Genomic DNA, 25,744 nt, shown 5'->3' with positions numbered 1-25,744 from the left:
AAGAAGGACTAGTACAGGGACAAAAAGGTAGTGTGTCACGTTTCTATGAGAGCTACTCCAAAAGTTATGCCTCCTATTTTATTATGTTGGCCCCTGAAAAGAGAGATGGATATTGGTGGTATGGCAGTAGAGGTAGAATCCTCCCACCAATATTCCATCGCATTATGTTGCTGCATGACAGATGGCAGCAGAGGGACAGTCTGACAAAATGGCATCTGACACAGCAGTGTGTATGAAGCAAACGTGTGTAATTGAATTCCTCCACGCGGAAAAAAAAACATCTCCCATTCACTGATGCTTGCTGAACATTTCTGGAGACCACATGGGGTGTGAGCACAGTGAGGTGGTGCATGGTGTATTTCAGGAACTGCAACAGTAACAGTGGATCACTTCTGCTAGTGTAGATTTTTATGAGCATGGTATGCAGGCTCTTGTTCATCGCTAGTGAAAATGCATAGCTAACAGTGTGAACTATGTTGAAAAGTAGTGTTCTGTAGCTGAGAATTTGCTCTATCAAATAGTGTTACTGTGGTCTTCACTATATCTTCCATGGAAATAAACAGGAGGCATTACTTTTGGAGTAACCTATGTAACTAAATTATTGTTGTGAATTATGGGACCTCTGTTCTACAATAAATGCAGAAGGTCCATTGAATTTAGCATTTCAGGAAAAGCAAGATGTACCTTGCTTGGTTTTCCTAGTAGAACTTAGACATTTAGCTGCTTGGAGAAGCTGAGGCTTTGGAAGTTGCACCGAGAAGCAAAATACTGGGCACCTGAAGAGCTTGAGTCTCTAAAGCATGTCCCAGATCAGACATGAGCTGCTTTAGGGTTTTGTTAGAGATCAATCTAATTACACACTATGTAAGCATTTAAACAACTGTTTGCTATTATTCAAATGTCTCCATTACGTGTACATATAATACTGCATATCTTGTCACCATCAAGGATCAGAGAATCATATCATATGAGTGATATAATGGTTTAGGTTGGAGAGGACCTTAAAGACCACTTTGTTCTAACCCTCTTCTATGGGCAGGGCTGCCTGCCACCAGCTCAGGCTGCCCAAGCACTTCATCTAACCTGACCTGGAACACCTCCAGGAATGGGGCACCCACAGCTTCTCTGAGCAAACTGTTCCCATGCCTCAGCACCCTCTGAGTAAACTTCTTTCAAACATCTGACCTAAATCTCCCTCCTCTCTTTTAATTTAAAGCCATTTCTCCTTGTCCATTCACTATCAGACCACTTAAAAAGTCAGTCCCCCTCCTACCTGTATGCTCCCTTAAGTACCGGAAGTCCGCAATAAGGTCTACCTAGAGCCTTCTTTTCTCCAAGATAAACAAGCCCAACTCCCTCAAACTTTCTTCGCAGGAGAGGTGCTCCAGCCCTTTGATCATCTTCGTTACTTCCTCTGGATCTGCTCCAAGAGCTCTGCATCCTTCATGTACTAGGGCCCTCAGGCATGGACATAGTACTCCAGATGGGGACTCACAAAGGCAGAGTAGATGAGGACAATCACCTCCCTCTCTCTGCTGGCCAGTCCTCTTTTGATGCAACCCAGGAGTCCAATAGCACACTCTTGACTCATATCCAGCTCTACATCCACCAGGGCCCCCAAGGAGATTTTTTTCTTCTGACTATTAGGAGTTCTGTGTACAGATTCTTTATCTAGTCTAACTTGGCATTGCACAGTAGCTTCAGTGTAGATAATAGTGATTTGTGGAAATGTGGAACAATAATTTACATGGAATATGCAACATTGGGGACTTCATACACTTCTTCACTGTGTATCAGAGCAACTGACTAATTTTGAAGAACAGTTCTGACTGATCACTCAGCTGCTGAAGGACTATGATGCACTGATATAAATAAATGATTTAGTTGTCTCTGCATGTATTATTATTCTCTAGCAAGTGAATAGATGGTCCAAAAGGCAGTCAAACTGATAAAAATTTAGTATAGAAAATATTAATTTAGAAAAAAAAATTAATCACTGTAACCTTTCATTTGGCATTCTGGCTTTCAGTGGAATCTAACTTCAGCTGATTCATTTTTTAAAAAACTTTAAGTAAGGGCTTGTATTCAAGCTAATGAACACATGACAGGACAAAGCTGGTCAAACACAGTGAGAGTTACAATAACAAGATTTAAAAGGAACAAAAAGTAATTGATAAATATTGCTTTTCCTGACTATACTTTCAATTCTGCTTACAGGGGCTTACCAGCTATGTCAACATTTTTTCCATAGAAAAGAGTGAGTTTTAGCAGCTGTGAAATTGTAACACTAATGATTCCTTACTTTCCCTTAATCATGCACTGCATTTCATGAGGTTTATGTTAATTGGCAATTTACACAGCACAGACATGGACACACCTTCTCAAATTAATAATAGCCAGTTAGATGTAGGCTCAAATAAAACCAACAAAACTCGTAAAGGAAAATCAAACAAGGTTGCTATTACTGCTTTTGCTTTTATAAAGCTTTGTTGTTTTTTTTTTTGTTTTTGTTTTTTAAACTGTAGGACTCTACATAAGTCTATTTTACTACTGTGCTTCACCTATTACAAGTTGCAATAAATATTTTAAACACCAAATCCAACTGAGGCTATAATTAATGTAATGGTTTAATTCTGATTGTCCTATTCCTGGTAGAAACTGGCAGTGATGGTACAAATTACAAGGAAAGAAAAATATCATTGAATGAAAACAAACAAACAAAAGCTATAATGCAGTTTTTTGGGGGAGTACAAATTAGAAGAAAGATATGCAAGTTGTTTAGGCTTTGTTCATTTTATGATTGAAAAGTTGCATCTGTTGCTCTCAAAACAATTCATCTTCAGGTCCTTTACAAAGAAAAAGTAAATGGCAGTCCTTTATCCTGAAATTTTTATTAAAATAGGGATGAGCAGTGGATGTGCTTGCTAATATCCAACTGTCATTTAGCATAAGATAAAGTCAATTTGAGTCATATCTGTTTCTGCTCAGCTGCAAACTTGCCTTATTTTTTCTTTCTGAAATTTATGTTATATGGCAGTGAACAATTCCACACACAATATATTTAAGCAATAAAAGCAGAAGAACAGGGCTTTTTCTAAGAATTAACAACCTCCTGGGAGCCAGTGATCCACAGCCCTCAAAAGGGTCATTAACCCAAAGAAATGTCCACTGCTGAAGTTGCTATTGATATAAACCAAAAAAAATGTTTATTTATCTATGGAAGAAAAAAAGACAGGAGGAGAGTACATAGCTAGGAATTTATATTTTTGTATATGAAAATATCTTTAGTAAACCAACTAGATAATGTTTGTAGAATATCAAAAATGTATTTTGCAACAGTTGATCATATTCCAGAAATTTCAGTCAGTTGTATAACGTGATGACATGTTTGATTATGGTTCTTGAACATCTCAACATGACAGAGTAAAGTGACAGAAAAGAAAATTTTAAGTAAGGGAAGAGAATAGACGAAGTAAAACTAAACTGACAATGAAATGACCTAATAAACAGAGAAGATAAAGGTAGAAGAAAAAGAATTTCAGGAAGGTCTCTACAATTAGAGACAGTATAAAAGCTGGAGAGGAAGAAAAAAAAAAATCTGTCTGCAACTGCTTTTGCTCTGATAGTTTTCTGGTACTCTGAACACTAAGACTGAGAAAGGCCTAATGGATATTATGTCAGGAGAAGTTTCTTTCTGGATCACTAACTCCATTCCAACATTATCCATGTGGATAAATTTAATATGGTATCTATCTGTCTGTCTGTCTGTCTATCTATCTATCTATCTATCTATTACCAATTTATTTTCTTGGATCAGTGTTTTGTCATGGACAAATAGAAATTCAGTAATTTCTACAAGAAATTGGATATTACTTTGTATGTCTCAGACCACCAAGTTGAAGGAGAGTAAGGATATGGTCTGTAAAGGGTAGTATGTATGACTTTTCATCTGTCTTTGGTTTATACATTGAATCACAGCATCTAAGGGTTTTCCATTCAGAAGTAACTTTATTTCTCTTGGAAAACTGTTTTCTAAATTCCAAAAAATATTGACACTTGTTTTTGAGGCAGATATATGTTCTGAATAAAGGCTGCAATTTGAATTTTTGCTGTTAAATTTCTTGATAGAGATTATATTCCAACGCAGAACAAGAAGCTAACATGTTTTTGTTAATTAAATCTCCCTTTGTAACTCTTGGATATTTCTCCACCTATCCAAAACAGATTTAACTTCTTTGACTCTGGTTTTGGCTTTAAGGACATTCTTTTAGGTATTATAGAACTTGAAAGTCTAGCAGACTGCTTCTTCTCTAGTATCGAAGTATATCAGAATATTGGATGCAATGTCAACCAACCTAATCTGAAAGAAGTCTAACCTGAAATTTTATATTCAGTCTACGGCAATATAAAAAAGAAAGCCCCAAGACTAGACCAAGCTCCAACAAAAGCTATTTACAAACTAGTATAATATTACATTTCACATTATGAAGTCCAAGTTCTTAACATAAAGGTTGTAAAAAATGCAATAAGAAAACAGTTATATAGATGGAAATGTATTCCATTATATATAAGCCATTGTATATGACTCTTTATGCATTCTACACAGTACTGCTGCAAACTCTATGATATCAGGTGCAACATATTTTACAGTGAAGTCATTTTCATTCAGCCTCATACAAGGTTATGACCAGCAGTACATATACGTATGGCTATAAAAATGTCCTGTAAATAAATTGTAGTTTTAATTTCTATTCACGGTAAGAGTAGCATATATTTTACCTAATTCCAAGCCTTGGAGACACAATAAAGGACATTAGAAAAAGATAAGCTGCTCAAAAACCTAGTGTTTCTTATGGTTAATCATAAACCATGATTAAGTGCATTCATGTATCTTTCACCTGACTTATTGCCATCTCTGTAGTATTATCAGTTAAAGTTTCATATCAGTAAAACCTAAACATAATTCAAGAAGAATCAGCATGAATTTATTGCCACTAATAAAAAAAATAATAATAATAATTAAAAAAACCAAAGTGGAAAATGCTATTTTCTATTATGTCTCACAGGGCTTATAATTAATTTCAGACAGAAATTGAAATTAAATTACACATTATAGTCAGTAGGTCATTTTTCTGAAGGATGTATTTACAATTGTATGTTGATGAAATATATGCATTCTAATGCAAATGCAAGTAACAGAGTCCAGAAAGACCTGAAGGAATCAGATTATCTTTGCAGTAAGAGCGCTCAAGACTATATATTCTTAAACTATCAGGCATCTCCTTCCTGAAAACATAATTCCAGTTGAAATACGGATCTTGGGAAGAGTTACTTTCAGTGATCATATATGAACCCTTGAGATAACAGAAAACTCTTCTATTTGCAGGTGCAAAAGACTGTTTCTATCTTACTCTCATTCTAAAGAATGGTTAATTTTCTGTGTTCTAGTTATTCTTACCGTATAATTTTACATTTTAAGCTAGTACTGTATCCAGTAAAGTATTTAAATTTAAGGGAACAGTAAATATGAGCTTATTGTTTTTAGAAAATGTATATATACTTAAAATCTAATTTTGCTTTCTAATTTTGAATACTTTCTACATGTTCTTCTTCTAGAAGTCCTTACATTAGATTAGCCAAAGGCTTTAAAAACACGCTTTGAACTAAACTTTTTTGTATTGTGCCAAGTATCACAAGCAACTACAATGCTACCAAATTCTCTGTCTCTCTGTTTTCTGTTCTACAGTTACTTCTGGGGGAATTGCTCACAGAATATTTATCTTGGAAAGCCTCACTTGGTCACATCTCTACTGGCTTTGGAGATGGGAGCTGCATGTGCATAATCCTTCTGCACAATTTAGTCTTCTTTGAAATGACAGGTCTATCTAGCTGGCTAGCTGTCTGTGTGTGTGCATCTATGTGTATACTTTTCTTTTTCACAAGAGAAGGTGTCTCAAGTCCCACATAATCTCAGAAAAATTAATTTTATGGTCCAAAGGATTCTTGAAACAAATTCCTCCATCTCAGCAAACAAAGGCTTGCTTGTTTGAGCAGGAAGAAGAATGCTTTCTAGAACAGAAGTGAGATTTTGATGACTAGTTTAATTCCTCAGTTTGGAAAAAGTTGGTACAAATTCACAGTTCCCTGAGTTTCTGAAGTGCTGAAGAGTTATAGGACAGCTGATGAGTGCAGAACAACATACATTTCTTTAGCAGAAGAACCTGGAAGGCAGTTCTGTACTTTTAATTTCTTTCTAGTATTCTTTCAACCTCTCTTCTACATCTCTTCTAGTTTTTGTTTGTTTGCTTGTTTGTTTGTTTTGGTTTCTTTTACTTTCTTATCTTTCTTATCTTTCTTTTGTTTAAGTTCTTGTAGAACTAAGATCTTCTGTTTTTCTGCTTATCACCACTTTTGTAGACAGGCTAACTTCCTCCTCCAGGTCCCCTTTATCTCTACAACACAAAAACTTCCACTATTTCGTATTACACCCTATTTTCTTGATCACAGATGATTTTTTTTCCTACCATTATCTAACAAGTCCATTTTTTTTTCTTTAAATGTTGTCCTAGAGCTAGGCAAACTACCTGTGATGTGCACAGTGGAAAGATTCTGTCACATAGTTGACTGACAAACTTCCATTCACATTGCAGTACTACATCAGCATTTCTGAAAATAATGTGACGTTGTTGAAACTGAGGTTTCAATACGTTCTTTTTTTATAGGACTTTTTTGAACAGTCAGTCATGTTGAAATGGTTTCAGTTGCAGTGTAAAAATTCATTATATGCCTACGCAGAGGGAGACTTCTTAAATTGAAGCAACTAATTTGTCCATTCTGTCAGGACTTGTTTTTTTAAATTTGAACCCAATTCCTGGAGAGCCACCTTTCCAAAATGGTTGGTATCTATAAAAAGAATATGCCTATGCTCTTTGATCAGTCAGCCCATAAAAATACAGAACACAGCAAGGCTCAGAACAGATTTTTAAAGAATTATTGACTCCTTATTCCAGCTTGATAACATATCATTATCAAGTGCTCCTTCAGTATTCCTTTCTAGTTGTTTTTTTTAGTACTTTGAGTTAGGTCTTATTTTCTTATCTTTCTAATGAGTTCAGTCTATGAAAGCCTTACAGAAATCAAGACATACAGCAAGTACTCACCTCCTTGACAATCCTATATGCTACCATAGAAATACACTGGATACTTTTAACATCATTTGCTTTCAGAACGTCTATGTTAACACTTATTCATCTTCTAGGCACTGTCTAAGTGACAGAAGTTTACTTAAACTCAGAAAATGAAGATGAAGAAAATATAATTCTGAGGATCTTATTTTCTTTCTTTAATATTAAACAGGCTACAGTTGCAATCTTGCAGTCTTTCAGAATTCCTGAGAAGTTTCTGCTTTATTTAACTTTATAATTTATCTCATGAATGTGGCATTAAATAGTACAATTTGAAAATATCTAGAATATCTGAGTATGTTCTATCTATCTTTTTTCCTACTTATTTTACACCTGCCTTTTGCTATTTATACTGGTAGTATCAACTACTCGCTACTCAAGGCTGACCTTTGAAACAAAGTGTGAGTTACATTTCATTGATATCTCATTTTATTATTCATATTTGCTATTCAAAATTAATATTTTTGTCCTTGATTAAAAGTCTGATCCTTGAATTGTAACATTTAAATAAATGGGATCAAAGTGCATATGGTGCAATTCAATGCCTGTTTTTCCACTTAACGTGTTAGAAAGTGATACTAAATTTAGACTTTCTGAATGAGGAAAAAATGATCATTTTTTGTACAAATGCAATTATGTGCTTAAATTATTAAGAATCACTTTTGAAAATGGATTTTGCATATATTCCATGGGCACTCAGCAATCACAAAAAAAAAAAAAAAAAAAAAAAAAGACCTTTAGGAGTTTCAAGAGACTTTTTAAAAAGATATTCTCCACTTAATCAGTTTTTAGCACACTCTTTGTGCATTTTATTAGCCCCCCAGAAGGAAAAACATCACCAGTCATCTTACCTGCTGAAAATATCATTCATCTACTTTGGTTCACACTCCCTATTGAGATTCATTGAAGAATTTTCCATCTTTTTTATTCAAGCAGTACAAGAAAATTAGAAATAGAATTAGAAAATTAGAAGTTATTTGAGCTAGATTTTTCATCAGTTCTGTGATTTCACCATAACATATTTTATTAATCATTTTTCCCTTTATCTTTTAGCTTTTAGTCAGCCTTCTCTATATCGCTTTCTCCATGCAAAGTACTGTATTCTTGACAATAACATTTTTGAAAAATACCACTATTTTTTACTGAACTCAGAAATTCCACTCATATTTATGAAGGAATCCTTCAAAATAATCCTTTTTTGGGGGGGGGGGGGGGGGGGGGGGGGGTAAATAATGTCTAGCTTAATAAAGGCTGTTTGATCGCTTTTTCTGATTTTTTGCTGTAATTGTTTATCTTATGTGTTTAGCTTCTGAAAGTGTAAGTTCGGTAAATCATATCCTCTTTCCTTCTAAAACAATCAAATTCTCTCTGCAAAATATTCTAGGGAAGCAGTGAAGCATGATAACTCATCACAACTTCTTTCGAAACCATACTAACTATTCATAGAATTCACTGAGTGGAAAGATATCCTTAGACTGTATATACTACAAAGTTTTCTTTTGAGAGCAGGGGTGGCCCTCTGAAAACTAACAGTCATGGAAATATAACCATTCATTTTTTGATTGGATTTTGCAAATTTCCCTAGATTCTGATAAAACTTCTTTTAAGTTATTCTTGAAAGAATGGAATGGAATAAATTAAAAATAGATCATAAAATATATTCACATAAATTGAAAAGTAATCTTTAATGCAGCAACGACTTGAGCAAACTCAGCACTTCACTGCAGTGAAAAATGTGAGAACTCTGCTGCTCCCTTGCACTGGTGCACTCCAAATTTAAATTTGATAAAATTCTACTGAGAGTAAGGACATTAAAGAAAAAATTTGTTCCAGTACCTCCTGTCTCCTTCAGAGAGCGAAACATTTCTCAAATGGCTAATCTATTTGAATTAAATTAGTTGAACCTAACATTCATTTCAAAATCTTTTGTTCCTTTTGTCAGCCTTGCAATGTAGGGAGCATAACTCTTGTCTTCTGGGAGCTGTTGCTATCAACGTAATTTAGATCAGCCTAGGTGACTGCTGTTAAGATGTATAAATGAAACTCAGCCAGCCTCAGGATTAAAGAATCAGTGCTCCTTTTATCAGTTTCCCTCTTTTCCCTTCCTTATTATCTTGGAAAATCTAATTTTAAAGTGCCAAATGAGGCAGCTTTTGTCATTTCTTTTTTTATGACTATTCCATAACATCCATAGCCTCTCACTCTGAATTTTATGTATTTTCATAAATTTTCCTTCTTTCTGCTGTTTATGTTTCCAAGTCATGCACAAAATAGTCTATCTACTTCCATTTTGTGGTAAGTCCCTACAAACCCTGATTTTAAAGACGTCTCCATTAAACTAATCCTTTTTTTTTTTTTTTTCACTGAGAAGACTGCATGTACCTTGCAGTTACAACATGTGGCCTGAAGTGTGCTGTGTGTATTATCACTTACTTATTTTTATTGGATTGCGGAGTATCCCTATAGAATAAATTACAGGAGATTCACAGGCTGCTTACAGAAGCACATGAGCTATGGGCACAAAGTCTCCTTTCCTAGCTCTGCCACCAGCACAGTAATCCCTTCAGGCAAGACTGCCATGTATTCACCCCACACTGCTGGAGCAAGATACACCAGAATTAATTTGTCAAAATTAATCATTTCTACATGATAAGAACAAGATCAATACTCTGGGCTTCTGTGTAAAACAAGTGGGAGGACATGATTTTTGCATTGCTCTGGACATTTCTTCATGATGACAAACAAAATATTAAATATCACCAAATTACACGGCAAATACAAAAAAAAGTTCTGTTCAAATAAAGTAGAAATGTTTCTGAGTTAGGAAACTTTGGAATTAAGCACAGACTTTAATTTACCTGTGCAATTAATTTAAGCTGTCATAATTAAAACCTATTGTGTTCAAGAAATGATTTTGCTCAGGTGGTCATATTTAAAACTGCACTTAGAGCACAAGTTTAAAAGAGGAAAATTTGCTTGGAAAGATTTAGAGCTAGCTCTTTAGCTGTGACAGATTGAAATTGTTCTATTATTGCCTGTGGAGTTAGCTGCATTTATACCTGTTAAGGTTAAGACTGACAATGTCTAACAGAAAATTTTCCAAAACAAAACTGTGAGTTCTGATGCCTGATTTCTCCTGAATTTCTTTATTGTATCTGTGCTTTACGATTTCAAAATGTTATTTATTTTAATCCGGTTATTTACTGCTTTTTCTACATATCAATGCATTCTAGTTACATGCTTTTTGAAAATCTGTTCAGAAAAACTGTCGTATGCAATTGCTTATCATATCCGTCCAAGTGCTAGAATGACAAATCAACAAGGTTACTTCTCTGAGTAGAAATATTGTAAATCGTTTCTACACCTACAAAAATAACATTGGAAAACATTATCGTATTTGAAATGTAATGAATATCCATATATATTTTAATTACAAATGTTTTAGAAACAGTATCTACATGTGTGCTTGCATGCACAGACATGTACACGCCTGTGTGACAGCTGTTCACTGGCTCACTGGTCTTAGCTCCATAGGTCTATGTTTGCTAAACAGATAATTCTAACTAACCAGTGTTAACTACTGCACGCAGACTTTACTGATAGTTGCTAACAAAAGAAACAAAACAATCTTCAGAAAGTCTCAAATTTCATGGCATACCATAGATCCTGTGCATTCCAAGAAAAATATTGATGATATCCTTCAGTTCAAATCTCTGAATCAGTTGTTGGTTTAGTAGAAATCATATTCACCTGATCCAGCTATGTACAAAGAATAGCTGAATATAAATTTCTGGAAAATGCTTGTGGTGAAGAGGACATTCTCACTTTAAAAGGCACAGAAACCCTTTTTAAAAAAAAAATCTAACTGAAAGTATTTTTTTTTGTTTGCTTGTTTTTAATTAGTAGTGATCCTTTTTTTTTTTCCTTCCTCTTCATTCATTGAATTAAAGTTTTAATTACACTTTCTCTAATATTAAAAAAACCCTGCCATTTGGTCCACAAGACACTACAATCTCTTTAGTATTAAGAACATTAGGATACCTTCATAGTTGCAGAAGTGTTTTGATAGAAGAACTAAGAATATTAAGGATACAGTAGAATTAACTTGTGCTGCGCTATTATATCCAAAATGTTTGCTGTCTTGTTTCATCTATATGTTAAAAGATTAACAGAATAATTCCTCCTCCACAAACAGCTAGGTCTACACTTCCACCAGTATGCCTGGAACAGAAAGAATTATCTTGAAGACATCCTCTGGTTTTATATGACATGCTGTTGATTCCTTTCTCTAAACCATGCTGCAAAAAAGGCAAACAATAAACACTAGTAATCATTAAAAAATGCATATTTTAGCTCCTCTTCTTGTCTGCTGTTACATGGGAAAAAATACAATGTGTTGTTTTTTAACGCAACACCATTTAATGCAATTGAACTATGTTTAGGTTCTTCAACAAATATTAGTGTCATCATATTGCTCATAATTTTTAACCGGTCACATTCCTGACATTTTACAGAAATAACTTTTTAATGATCAAAAACTGTTCCATGCAACATTTCAAATTGAGATAGGATATTAAATGACTAGTGTACTTATACTAAGAATAAATAAAAAAGTATAAATATTTAAACATTAAATGTATGAAATAAATAGCTTTTGCTTACAATATATTTAATTGTATGGATTGCACAGTAGGCATAGTTTGAAACAAACAAAAATTTTATTTCCACTTGAAATGCCTAAAGAATTCTACAGTAGACAATTTCCACATCAGAAATCATGTTTTATCACAATTTCCACACCAGAAATTATGTTTTACCTTAAATATTTTCTTCCAATGTTGAAAAACAAATGTCTTACAGATATGAACTTCACTTTTATAAATAAAGTTAGAGAAATGTGTAGAAGTCATTTTGCTAGTACTGGAATGATTCTGCTATGCAATTTGCTTTACATAGATTTGCAACACAAAACAGAGTGTGAATGAAAAAGAATGAGAAAGAAACAAAGTTGCATGGAAATAAATAAGTATGCATGCAATGCAAATAAAATAGCTAGAGGATGACAAAATTTAGTACTAGCATATAAATTGAAATTCCAGGAGTACACACTGATGTTTTTTTTTTTCCTTATAATTATCTTACAGAAATTGATTACATGCTTTTAATGATACAGCTGTGTCTAAGAATACATGAATAAAGAGATTATCCTCCAGTCTCTGATAACTTGACACAAACTACCTTTCAGAATAAAAGTAATGCCTATTTATATAAACCATCAAAAGATTAAAAAAAATATATTAAATAAATTTCAGGGCTTCAGTAATTCTTAATCCCTCACAAATGAGTTTTAAATGTGTCTAGCTATAGAGAGCAGTATTTTAAGTAGACATTTTTTGTTTTACTTTGTTTTACTTATGTTTTAACAGTCTCATTATCTAGGAGATAATTATGTAATTTACAATCTGTGTGTTGTCTGTTTTTCCCCATAGAAAAATCTGCTTCACTGTATTCTATTGTGCAAAAACCAATTCAGTACTCATGCTACTGCTTCATAATCAAACATACTTATTGTCATATTCAGGTTCAGAGAAACGTTAGACATTCATCCTTCCTCTCTTCAATTCAATTCAGTGATCAGTTAAGGTCTTATAGATAGATGCTTGTTAATGGTACTTATTTCTTTAAACTCTCTTAAGCATTAGCATGTTTTGGAGATCCAGTTGATTGAATAAACATATTAAATTGGATTTCTGACCTTAAGATAAGTGCTCTCTAACAAAGACAATTCGTTAAGTGCCATGAAAAAGATAGGTAATTCCTTATGTGCTACAAAATGAGAGGTGTGACTCTGGTCCTCTCCTCACTTACAGCGTAAATTTCTAACAAGTGCTTCCAGCAAGTCCCTGGGACCATCTTAGCACAAAGCTGCCAAGTAGTCCAGCTGGCTAGAATTAAGAAAGCTTCATCCTCTTGGCCACCATTAAGATCTCAGGAGAAAAATGCATGCCAAGTTTTCCATGTGAAAATTCAGGCAAATTTCGTGGATCATCCCTGGATATCAAACTATCAACTGGAGACTGTAAAGCATTTCTAGCAAGTCAGTGAGTTATGTCAGGTCTGAACTGAATTTTGGAGGCCTTTCTGGATTAAAAACTGAACGAAACCTCAGATGTAATCTATTCTACATTGATCAGTTGTTGAATTTTCAATTTCCTGAAAGCAATTACACAATTCTGTGTAAATGGAAGGGTTGTTTCAAACAAGCAAAAAAGTTTCTTTATGAACTTACTTCACTAAATTTACTTTAGTCACCCTTTCCCATATAAATAAATCTGTATTTCATCTACTAAGTTCCAGAAGATCCTGCTGCTTGCAATCCCATACTCTATATTCTTGAATGTAGAATCATCCAAAAAAACCTAATGAATGATTTGGAAAAAAGAATAAAATGGCCCCTGCACAAAGATGACATGCAAATTTTTGAAGTGCTCCATATCTTTTAGTCAGAGCATAAGACTCTTGGTCTTGTGGTTTATGGATTCAGAGGCCATACTGGACACCAAAATGATTGTGGTGATTAACCTGGCTGGCAGTTGAGCACCACCAGCTGTTTGTTTACAACAAGGGAGAAACAAGGAATGGTAAAACTGTGAGAACTCACCTGCTGAGTGCAATCAAAGGGCCCATTACAGAGTTGAGACATCTAGGTACATCAGTACTATTTGTTATATGTATATGGGTCTCACTTAGTATCTCACACTATTTTTATGAAAAAACCTCTTACCAGAGAAGATTTGAAAACACTGAATATGTTTCTTAATTGTACTGAGATGGGAATACAGCAAAATATTAGGAAAAATTAGCATCATTTTGTAGACTCAATGAATGTCACATGAGAAAAAAGAAACTGAACATCTGAATCTATCTATAGCATTGAAAAATTTCTGCTGATGAATACAAATCACTGTCTTCTAGGAAAGAGATAGGTCAGGTTATCCATGAAAAAAAAAGGAATCCTTTTAGCTTCCACTGCAGAATTCATTCAGAGGATTTGGTCTCTTCATGCATCTTGCTAGGGAATAATGAGATGTAATGCCTCATGAATTATAAATCATGCATTGTTTTTTTAAGTAACATGACTTTTGAAATGCTTGTAAGCTGTCAGAAGAAAACACCTGCTATTCATTTACAACCAAACTCATGTAGCATTTCGAGATCATGTGGAGGCATAGAATTTTGTAGACTGAGGCAAGGACTAAGGGTCCTGTAGTTCTTTATCATTTAGTCCGAAGTTTCCAGATGTTTGGAAAACCTGCTCAAGGCCCTTATGTCCTGAACAGATGGCAGAGTTCAAATGTGTAGCATGTGCACAGAAATGTGCCAGAGTGCTCTAGCCCCACCATGCATGTCTGGTGCAGTGCTAGCTCTATGTAATAATACGTATACTTGAGTCCCATGAGTATCTCTATTTCACAGATTATTCACAGAGTCAAACTGTGATCAGGATGTGTCAGATTTGCTGTGCACATGCTTACTGTTTGCCCTATGTAGGTGCAGTAGTTCTGGTATATCTCTGTCATTTATATGCTGAGTGTTTTGGAAAGAAGGGTGGAAACTGTCTGCACATAGCTTCTCCTCACATTATGGCACTGGGGTTTAGTGCCACAATTTGGGGCAGGAGATGTGTGTGCCTCAGTGTTTTCACTTCCATCCCTCTTTCTCTGAAAATGCAATGTCAAGGACTATTTTGTTTTCTTATTGGACAGCTGGATTTTCTTATTGTTGCTATTATCATAGAAAACAGTGAGCAGACTATTCTGAGCAGATAACTGAGTAAAAAGCCAAACCTTCAACCAGTAAAAACCTGAAACCAAGCCAAAGCTTGGTAACAAAAAGAGCCCAGTCATTTTAAAGAGACAATGATGCAATAAAAGCTGAAATCTGACAACTCTGAGCCGTGTTAAAATCAGAGTCAGTGATATTGGTTAAAGGGCCTTTTGATATCCAGAAAGTTGATTACTAGTTTCAGTCTATTGCACATACTATTTTTCCTACTAAAATACTTTCAAGTGAAATGCTGGTGTTAGTGTCTTGAATAAATGATGTACAGTGCTCAGAATAACCAGTTCAGCTTCCCTACCCTGGAAAGACTTATGTTTTGTTCAGGTACCAGCTGATGAAAAACAGTAATTTCTGTTGCTATTCTGGAACAGATAGCCATGATGATGGGTGAATTTTCCAGGCGTGCAACACTCAGGTAGCAGTGAACTGTGGTATAAAAAAAGATGCCTACAAGTCAACTCTGGAACATGAACATAATCTAAGAAATGGACCGCAGATCAGTAGGAGATGAGATTGTCTAACGTGGAGCTGCCCTTTGAAATGCAGTCTCCAAGTATTCACAAACAATCTTTGTGTTTCTGCGACTCTTCACCAGAACCTATATGAGAATGCTGGGAAAAAAAAAAAAAAAAAAAAAAAAAAAAAGCCAAAGAATCTATACTTATTACACGCACAGACAAACCTGGCTTCTCACTCCATATTAAAAAGACACTAAATGCTCAGCTGGTATAGGTACGCTACCTTACTAGCTTATTTACAAGTTACATGTCTTCACTTTTCTAGGCTGTTTTTACTGCAGTGAAATTGCCCTAATTTATACTATGTGAGAGAAGACAAAAATACTCACAGCACACGCAACTTAGTATTTCACTAAATCATTCCTAACTTCATCATAGTGGCTTTTGTGGTTTTTGTATTAATGTTTCTGCATGTTCCTTTTCGCCAGAAATATTTTCGAAAAGAAACTTAATAGAATACCACTTGCTCAACTGCTACTGAGAATCTGTGCTGAGCCTGCAGACAGACTTTCAAGTAATTTAACAGGGAAAAACTTAATACATGTCTTTTCCCCTTTGATTTTAGAAGTAGTTCAAGCAACATCTAAATCAAGATTTGCTTTAGCACGTTTCTGTTTGCTTTCTATTCTCTATCGGAAAATTGCTATTTAGCTGTACATGTCCCATTGGGTTCTAGTCTCAAAGAAGTATGTTATTACAATGGAAGAAATACATGCAAGCCTATGAACGAAAGTGTTCAGAGGACAAAAAGACCTTGAAAGCACAGATTCAATATATATAGACAATAGATATAAAACATATCAATATATAGAAAATATTTCCAGATATCCCCCTTGAACTGGAGGCCAGTGATCTCCTGGACCTGAAGTCTTGCAATACAGAGAAAGCAAACAAATGAACAACCCACCGACCAGACCCTGAAAAAAAAATATAACTTAATATAAAGTTGTGAGAATGTGTAGTATACTCAGGACACCTTATGATTGTAATGCAGTATTTGGAGGATAGAGATTAAGTCCTAAGATAGTACATTTTAATGAAGTGACACACAGTATGGGTGGAAGAATCATTGGTACGGTCAGTTTCTGTAGTATTTTTCTGTTCTTGTCTTTAAGTGAAGTACTCGATTCTAATAAGAAAGTGAAATGTTAGAAAGGAAGAACAATATATTAATATTATCCTTAAAATAATGCAGACATTAATAGTCTCTTTTATAAAAACCTTGTAACACACAGGAAAATTGGAACACAGGAAAGCTATTTAAAGATGTAATACTTCTCAGGTGACTGAGGACCAGACATTCAGCAAAGGTTTACAGCCACATTCTAAATTGTATATAAGCCTTCTGCTTCTTAACTCACTAAATCCAGCTGTGGGATACAATGCAAACCTGAAGAAGCACAGAAGAAAATGGTTCACAAATGAAATAAATGTTGTGGAATTCAGCATATTGCTGTAAATGATTCATACTATAGTTGGACTTTTTCATTGTGCTCTCAGTCATTTTCAACACTGAGTCTGCACAGGAAGTGCTGTATTTTTTAAAATAATGGAGACTCTCTTTCCTGAAATGAGGGCTTCTGGAATGCCATGAATTATCTGCTAAACTAAGGGTGCAACAGACAGCTCTCATGACCTTTGAGGTGGGCTCAGCACGGTGCCTTGAGTTGTAGATTCCCATCTGCCTGAGCCTTGGGATGCTATCAAACACTGTTCTCCTTACACTGCCCCTGCAGTTCTTCCAGTGTTCCCACAGAAAACTTCCAACAGTTTAATTCAAGTATGTCCAACTGCAGTGAGCCTAATGAAAGAAAAAGCTATTGTGCCTAGAGGTAGAATCATTTTTCCACTGTATTTTTTGAAGATGGGAACACCCCACATTGAAAATTGTCATTTACCACTAACCAAGAGAACAGTTCTTTAATATTGCCTTAATTAGACAAAGCCACTGTGTCACTGCATGTGCAGCAAATAACATTATTTCTAATCACTAAACTGCCATTAAAGGGCTGTAGCAGAGCATAATAGTTCAGTGCAGCAGACTGGTAAACTGCGTGTGGCAGCTTGCATTTTAGCCACTCAATTTATACTTGGCTTTAGATGATGCTAACAGTCACTTGCTCCCAGAATCACAAAAGCTGACTTCCCTCATACAGGCACAGACTGGGAAGAATAAATATTTCCTCCCTGCAGATTCAAAATATGAAATGTAACCGGTGGTGTATAAGGTCTGGGAGAATGCCTTTGTTTATTCTATTTGGTATTGCTGTTATTTATCATTCGGTTTTTTTGTTGTTTTTTTTTTTCCTATCATATACCAATCCTATGTGATTATTACATACTATGCCTATTGTTATTATACACTTTAAATTACAATATTCATTTACAGGCACAAGTTCTGCCAAGATGAAATACAGAAAGTATTCTTCAATAATTGATACAGGTATACCTTAAAAGGATTTTTATTTCAGTATAAAAATACTGTCAAATATATTATTTCAAGGCCACAGTGTGGCAATAGCTTTCTGGCTCTAACTTTCTGAACCCAAGATTAAGTTCTTAATGGTCTTGAGACATGATATTGTGTAGTACATCTAAACAAAAATGACAAACATCATACAGTACCACCTAGGGCCATGAAATACAAAAATACCTCTGCTCCTGGAAGTTTCTGAATTGCAATTTCCTGAAAACTGCAAAGAGTGTTTATGGAAGGTATCATACCATCCTGATCCTCAACCTCTTTGTTAACTTTTGCCATTGCCTACTGCTGGACATAAGACAGTCTTAGGTATACCTGGTTGGGCTAACCCAATGTGGCAATCTATATGTTCTTTCACTCTGATGAAAATTGCCAGTTATGGTGACAACTTTGATAGGTGGTACTGGTCTGAGAAGCTAGGTGCCATAGAATCCAAAAAGTACATGATGATGGAACATATATTTTGTGTCCTGCTGCTGTCAACAGGCACACAATATCCTTTCACTTCTGCACTGGTTTTAAATTTTCTTTAAAAAATCAAAGAGTAGGAATCACAGACAGATATGAAAACATTAAAGCAAAAAACCTTGCCCTTTTCTTTGCCACTATGAGTGTCTTCTGTAGTAACTGTAATGAATTCCTGTCCTTCACTTGACATTTCTCGTTTCTTTCTCTGTGTCCAGGCTCTTAACTTTCTTTCTTAATAAATCTGATGTGAATCAAAGGTTGAGGTTGAAATACGTACCCTGATCTAATTTGTGATTTTCCAAACAACTATATTAACCACTGTGGGGTGGAAGAAAAAAAAAAAAAAAACAACCTGAAATTGTAATCTTATCAGTATTGCCACTAGAGCCAGCAGATTATGTTGCCTAAGAAAGACCATTTTACAGACTGCTCCATTCTCTCTAACGGAAAAATCAGAAGACTTTGATTAAATTTGCATTACAGAATCACCCTACCTTTGGTATTGTGCTCTTTTTTCCTGCTCCTTTTTTAATTTGCATTATTGATTATATTCATACAGTGTGTTATAAGTTCTATTTTCAAATGGACTTATGCTGTCCCAGGTCGGGACTTCAAACATCAAACCTGGTTAGGTTCCTTAGCAGGATCTAATGAAAAAGTTATGTTAAGGACACAAAGTGAGTCATTCATTCCAACATGATGAGAAAAACTTTGCATATTTGTGTATACTGTTGAATGGGGAGGGCTGTTAGCAAGAGCTAAAGTGCAACCAGCTAATAAGATAATGTCAAGGTTCTGACCCAGTTTGGCCCAGTTCCATGACTAATGCAGTGGGTGGACCCATGGACTCATGTCCCAGGAAAGGAGAAAGGTGGAAAATAGGGAGATGGGCCTAAAAACAAAACAGTGGCAATGAGCTAAGGAAAAAAAAAAACAAACTACTAAATATGACAGCAGACTACAAGATAATACAACATAATACAATATTATTGGAATTGAAGCTAATAAATAAAACAAGAGTATCTAAAACTGAAGGCCTTACTCTAATGCTGAAGGTGAGACAACTAGGGCGCACATACCACAGAGATGAGCAGAAAGAAGGGGTAGTCTTGTGACTCCCAAACAGTTTTATCTTTCCCTCTGAACAGAAAACGGAAATGGAATAATGAAGTCTTCTGGGAGCTGTAGTTCTTCTCTTTTGATAAAGGCATATCTGGAACTATCGACAATCCACAGAGCTGGTACATTAACTTTTTAACTCCCAGTGCACTACATGATGTTATAAGGTGGAATACTGACAACAAAAATCATAAAACCACGACAGATAATCCAATGCTTAAAAGTTACACACATATGTCAGTACTATGCTGAACTTTCATCACGGTGAATGATCAAAACTGGAATAAAAAACACAAAAAAGGTAACAAGATGCAAACAGAATGACAGCAACTACAGTATGAATGTAGTATTAAGGAACTTAGTGTTATGATCCTCACAGAATATAATATTTCTTATGAAACTTAATTAGGTGTTGATGGTAATTCTTCAAATCTCTCAATATGTAAATATTCTTTATGATCTTTTCCTACTAAAATACCACAAGCCATAGTTCACTCAATAATGTAAATGAAGAATACACCAATCTCTAAAAAAGGGATAGCTCACTGACTTCCACTCTGTGATTCTGTGAAAAAACACAAAACCACTGGATCTTGTTGCATATTTGGAAAAAGAAGGTAAGCAAGGAAAACAAATTATCTCTGGATAGTAAATAAATCCTCTTAACATAGGATCACTTGTTATATTTATCAAAATTTTCACTTGTTCAAAACATTAACAGTCTTAAACATTCTCCCAAATGCAGTGTACACCTAATTATTGCAAACAGCTCATGTTAAAATCATACTATCAATGAACATATAAAACAAACAAAATTCTCATCTATATTCACAAATGACTTCTAATTTACAACAGCTATTTGACTACTGATTTCACTGAGGTCTTTGAAGTACTGCTCACACACAAGCAAGAACTGGATTACTGTCATATAAATGACTGTGTGTGATTATACTTGTTTCATTCTTGTCATCCCAAAACACATAAGCCTGTGTCCTCTCAGGGAGCAGCATGCTAGGACTGAACAGCAAAATTTTAGCTTTCCTGCAGCACGCAAGACCTGCTTTCAGTCAGCCTTCATTCTGCTCTCCAAAAAACCATGCGGTATACGTCAGAAGGATATAGCAAGGACAACCTTATATATAAGGTCCTTTCTGTAGAGAAAAGATCAGTTTTCCCTTTCACTGAGGCCTTATGATACCGCTGCTTAGCACACATCTGTGCAAAATAAAGGACCTCAAAACTACAGAATTACTCATCTGTATGCACAGATGATATTTTAGTCTGTGTCTTTTACTGATAAGATACTTCAGAAAAGTAAATGTATCTGCTTGATGAGTCATTCCACTGCTTATTTCACTGGTATGGAAAATGACAACCTCTGTGTTAACAAGAAAACACAAATGTTTGCTCCCTTGTCCTGGTTGTATTTATCTTCTGCTTGTCTGGACTTCAGGGAAAGTTAAGCATAATCATCAGAATACAATGTGTTCCACATCAAGGAAGACAAAATATATTTGATAATGATCTAAAAATTTTAATTATTATTTCGACAATGAAAAAAAAGGTCATGAGATTTTGGTAGCTACACAGTGCAGTGTGAATTAAACTAAAAGCTCTTAGCTGTAATGTCAAGTTAACAATGTTTGCATCACAGCTGGAAACAGTATGGATATTCTTGCTGTCACAGAATGTGGACCTTGATTCAGAAAATTACTTTAGTGACACGCTGGACTTAAATCAAACGAGTAAGCCCTCCTTGAAGTTAATCATGTTTTTGGAATTAGACATGCATAAAGTGATAACTAGGTCAAACCCTAGAGAACTGGGGGGAAAAAAAAAAATCTCAAAAATCCAAAAATCTATCTCACTGCTTCATGTTCATACTGTACAGGTGCCAACATATTTTGCAAATTGAAGATAAAATTGAAACTTCTGGGCTTCTTCTGGTGTTTGCAGAACTACATGTGTCTACTGTATAATTTGTTTAGGCCAGATTTACTGGTAAGTCCTTATCATTCTCCTCTTCAGCCCCAAGCAAAACTAAACTGATGCTACCTTGAAAAAACTACATGTTACTCCTGGGTTTACAATTCATTTCTGTTTTTGTTAAAGGAATCCCAAACTTATTATCAGCTTTTCAAAAGCCAGATGTTCTTGGCAAAGACGCGTGTTCTTTAAGTCCACAGAGAGCACGCTGCAGCTGATCAAAAGCATGCTGGGATGTTATAATTTTGTTCTGGCTTGTTTTCTTAACCAACAGAACCCTAGGGTTACTAACTGTCCTGATCAACATCTCTCCTGAATCTGTTACTAAGAAAGTAAATAATAAATAAAAAATGACCTGCCATCCTAAAGCATAAAACAAGTAGTGCTACTGCTCATTAAAAAGGTCACCTTGCTCATACCAAATGATTAATCATTAAATATATGACTGTATTTGATAAACAACAAAGTGTGAAAAAGACAGAGGGAAAAAACATACAAAAAATGTAGAGAAACTAGCCAGCCTCAAACTCATCGGCACAACTTTCAGTAGGTGAAGTTTTGTTGTTCACAATGATACTTAAGTATCTAAAAACACAAAACTAAATCATTTTTCCAATTCCATAACCATAAACTAGTTTCCCATACTCTCTTTTTTTCTGAAGGCTTACATCTAAGAAGTATTTTTAATACACATGGCTATCTTGTTAACCAGGAATAGCTAGTAACATTTACCTGTTTTCAGAAAGAAATCTATCCAGTAGAAGAAGTGCATCTACAATTTAATCAAAGTATGCAGTCAAGTCTGCTCACCTATTGCTTTAATAATCATAATCCAGAACTCTGCTTTCACATTAACTTCATATTTCTGCAGCTAAAGGTCCCATCAGACTATATATAAACAGAGTTTACACATGTCTTATGTGGGCAATATCAGCGTTTTCCCCCATGTGAATATCAACCTGCTATGTGTACACACCTTTTTATTTACTAGTGTATCAGTGGATATGGCTCTATCAATATAATATAAATGAAACAAAAAAATAAAATGTGTATAGTTAATAGTGATGTCACTTTTAATGACCTAATACATCAATGAAACTACTGTTTTTTTCCAGATCACATACAGGTACAATAACGACATTTATATATCTTAAAAGAAGGCCTGCAGGGAAGTCTGAAACTGTCATCACATATCCAGCTAGTAGCAACAGGTCCTTGACACTTCAAAAATTTAAGTCTAGAACTTAATGCCAATTGAATACAGCTAATACTTACAATTCACTAGAGTTAATAACTGCAAGTTATTGTAGGAAATCGACTTTAGCAAGGGGTTAAACTTGATGATCTATAGAGGTCCCTTCCAACCCCTACAATTCTGTGATCCTGTAATTCTGTAATACTGATTTTCTTCATAAAACACGGCAGGAGAAATGTATCAGCAATGTTGTGACTTTACCCTGGCAGTGCTCTCCAGTGGTGATTAATACCCTCTAAGTCAGGAGCCATAACTCTGATGAGCCTTTAATACAGTGAAACAACAGAAGCAGTTAAGGGCATTGTCTGAGAGAAACAGAGAGAAATTTAATCAAGTTGCTAATATACTGTGACCAGAACTCTAAGGTACTCTTAACTGAAATCAAAGTCTGAAAGGGACTGTTACATTCCAGATCATGCCTCTTTAGGGGCCAGTTATTTTTACAACCCTACTGAAAACAGAGAGCAGTACCTTGGTACACATCTATCACATTTGGAAGGAAAAATAATATTTTGCATTCACCTGAGTATTCCGTTAGGGTTATCTGGAAGCTATGGCTGTAGGATGAAGGATAGAGGGAATAAAGCAATGTTCATGAAGACCAATTTAGTTTAGTGAGGTTAATTTCCTTTCCTACAGTCAGTGAGTAGTCCATAGAGAATTCTGAGCAGGGAATAATCAAGCTACAGCCTCCACCCTAATGCTAAAATAGATTTTGGAACTGAACTGGAGACAATAATAGTGACTGTGAAAGCAATACATCGCCTCTAGTACTAACAGCACTGCAATCCTGAAATGTGACAGCAGTGCAAATCCACAGCCCTGACATTCACCCATATGGCCAACAGCTTATGATCTAAAGGAATAATTGCACTCATTTATGCTTATTAACTAATTGTGTTTCGAGCCTAATATACAAAGATGAAATATTCACATATTACTCCACGCTGGTCAATGCAGAACAGCATAGTGGTAAAGAAAAGCTTTCAGATCCATTAGGAACTATGACATACATTAAAATAGATATATGTTGTACACCTGATTCTTAACCTCTGCTGCCTCAATCTGCTGGAAAATAGACACACATCAGAACAGCAACCAGTCACTCACCTATACTGGCAACACAACAGACACTGTCAGACACACTTTCTGTGGTACTCTCCTTTTTTTGTGCAGGTATTATCGATCCCCTCCAGACTGTAAATCAGAACGGGATTCAAAAGCAGCTCTATATTCCTGTTCCTGGGGACATTTGGTTAATTAAAGTGGTACGTCTTAATCAACTTCTTTCATCCCCTTCTCTTCACTGAACACACTGCCTGTGTATAAAGAGTGCAGATGAGTCGTTGCTGCTAAATACTGCTAAATAATTTCAGATACTGAACTGCAAAACATGTACAGAAACTATCCAGCCTTGCACTCACTGGCAAACCTTTCAGTAGGTGACTTCTCTGGCATTCTAATGATGTCATAGGAGCAGTTACTCTCCAAGGGTTTTTAGAAACAAAGACGATTACATTTATACGAGGCTTTGCCCAGCAAATATTATTATCTAGTGAGCAAATCAATTTTTATGGCTCTAATTTGAGTGAACGGGAAACAGATTCCTTGTTAAACTGAAAATTTGCATGTAAGCCGTATGCCTGACTCCAACCCTGCCCGATCAGCTCCTTGCAGTCCGCATGGCCGCCCCTGCCCCGGGGAGGGGGTCCGGGAGCTCTCTGACAGCGGCTGCGGTGAGGGGGCGGGGCTGGCAGCGCGGCAGCCATTTCCTGCAGTGCCCGCGGCGGCGGCTGCTGTTGGGGAGCAGGGAGTAGAAAGTTGTGTGCTCTGCTGCCTCTCCAGCCGCAGAAGCCGAGGGAACACGCGGCTATCCAGGCTTCAGGATGCAGTGTGTGCACTGACGGGGCTTTGAGGGCAGCAGGGAATACAGCTGTGGGAGGTGGGACCAGGCAGGAGAGGGAGAGCTGCTCAGCCTGCCCACCTTCTCCCAAACTTACAGCATGTATGAGGCTCAGGAACTTGATGGGCAGGTAGATGATGATGTGGATGAAGGCCCATCCAGGTTGAAAGAGTCACCTAGGGCTAGTCAGCCTGCCCTTTACATCCTGACTACATCCATTGTGACAAAAAGAGGGGTTGTCATAGGTGGCCTCTTTGAGGAGAACAGGAGTGTCATAGTTGACTTCTCGGTGGAGAATAGAGAGCATAATATGTTGGCCAGACCTGTCCTGTAGGGAAGTCTGCAACCTCCCTGGGACCTGGGTAAGAAGTGTTACTAAAAATGTCACTAGCTTGGTACATCTCTCTAATTAATTGTTGTTTCTTCATATTAACTCTGATGAATTAACAATAAGAAGTCCAAGACAACAACCCCAGGCAGCGCTACAGTCTTGGGGCAAAGTGGCTGGAGACTGTGCAGAGGAAAAGAACCTAGGGGTGTTGGTTGATGCTCAGCTGAATATGAGCCAGCAATGTGACCAAGAGAACCAATGGCATCCTGGGTTGTATCAGAAACAGCATAGCCAGCAGGAGCAGGAAAGTGATCATCTCTCTGTACTCAGCCCTGGTGAGGTCGCACCTTGAGTACTGTGTTCCGTTTTGGGCTCCGTACTACAAGAAAGACAGTGAGGCCCTGGAGCATGTCCAGAGAATGGCAATGAAGCTGGTGAGGGAACTGGAGCACAAGTCTTATGAGGAATGGCTGAGGGAGCTGGGATTGTTCTGTCTGGAGAAGAGGAGGCTCAGGGGTGACCTCATCGCTCTCTACAACTACTTGAAAGGAGGTTGTGAGGTGGGAATTGGTCTCTCCTACCATGAAACTATCAGTAGGAATAGAGAGAACGGCCTCAAGTTGCACCAGGGAAGATTCAGGTTGGAAATTAGGAAA

At 36.1% G+C, this 25,744-nt stretch overlaps 1 long non-coding RNA gene across 1 annotated transcript in view; it reads right to left on the bottom strand.

The window, feature by feature from the left end:
- The window catches only part of LOC124417430, a 53,867-nt gene extending 28,888 nt beyond the window's left edge, over positions 1-24,979 (bottom strand). Inside the window, exons 1-2 of the long non-coding RNA XR_006932215.1 lie at positions 24,855-24,979; positions 23,965-24,173 (exon numbers count right to left, since the gene is read on the bottom strand). This is a non-coding gene — a long non-coding RNA (uncharacterized LOC124417430). The remainder of the gene's footprint in view (positions 1-23,964; positions 24,174-24,854) is intronic.
- Between the last annotated feature and the right edge of the window lie 765 nt (positions 24,980-25,744).

The sequence above is a fragment of the Gallus gallus genome, chromosome 1 (genome assembly GCF_016699485.2).
Source record: "Gallus gallus isolate bGalGal1 chromosome 1, bGalGal1.mat.broiler.GRCg7b, whole genome shotgun sequence".
NCBI classification, from domain to species: Eukaryota; Metazoa; Chordata; class Aves; order Galliformes; family Phasianidae; genus Gallus; species Gallus gallus.
This window is presented reverse-complemented; position numbering and strand designations above follow the sequence as displayed.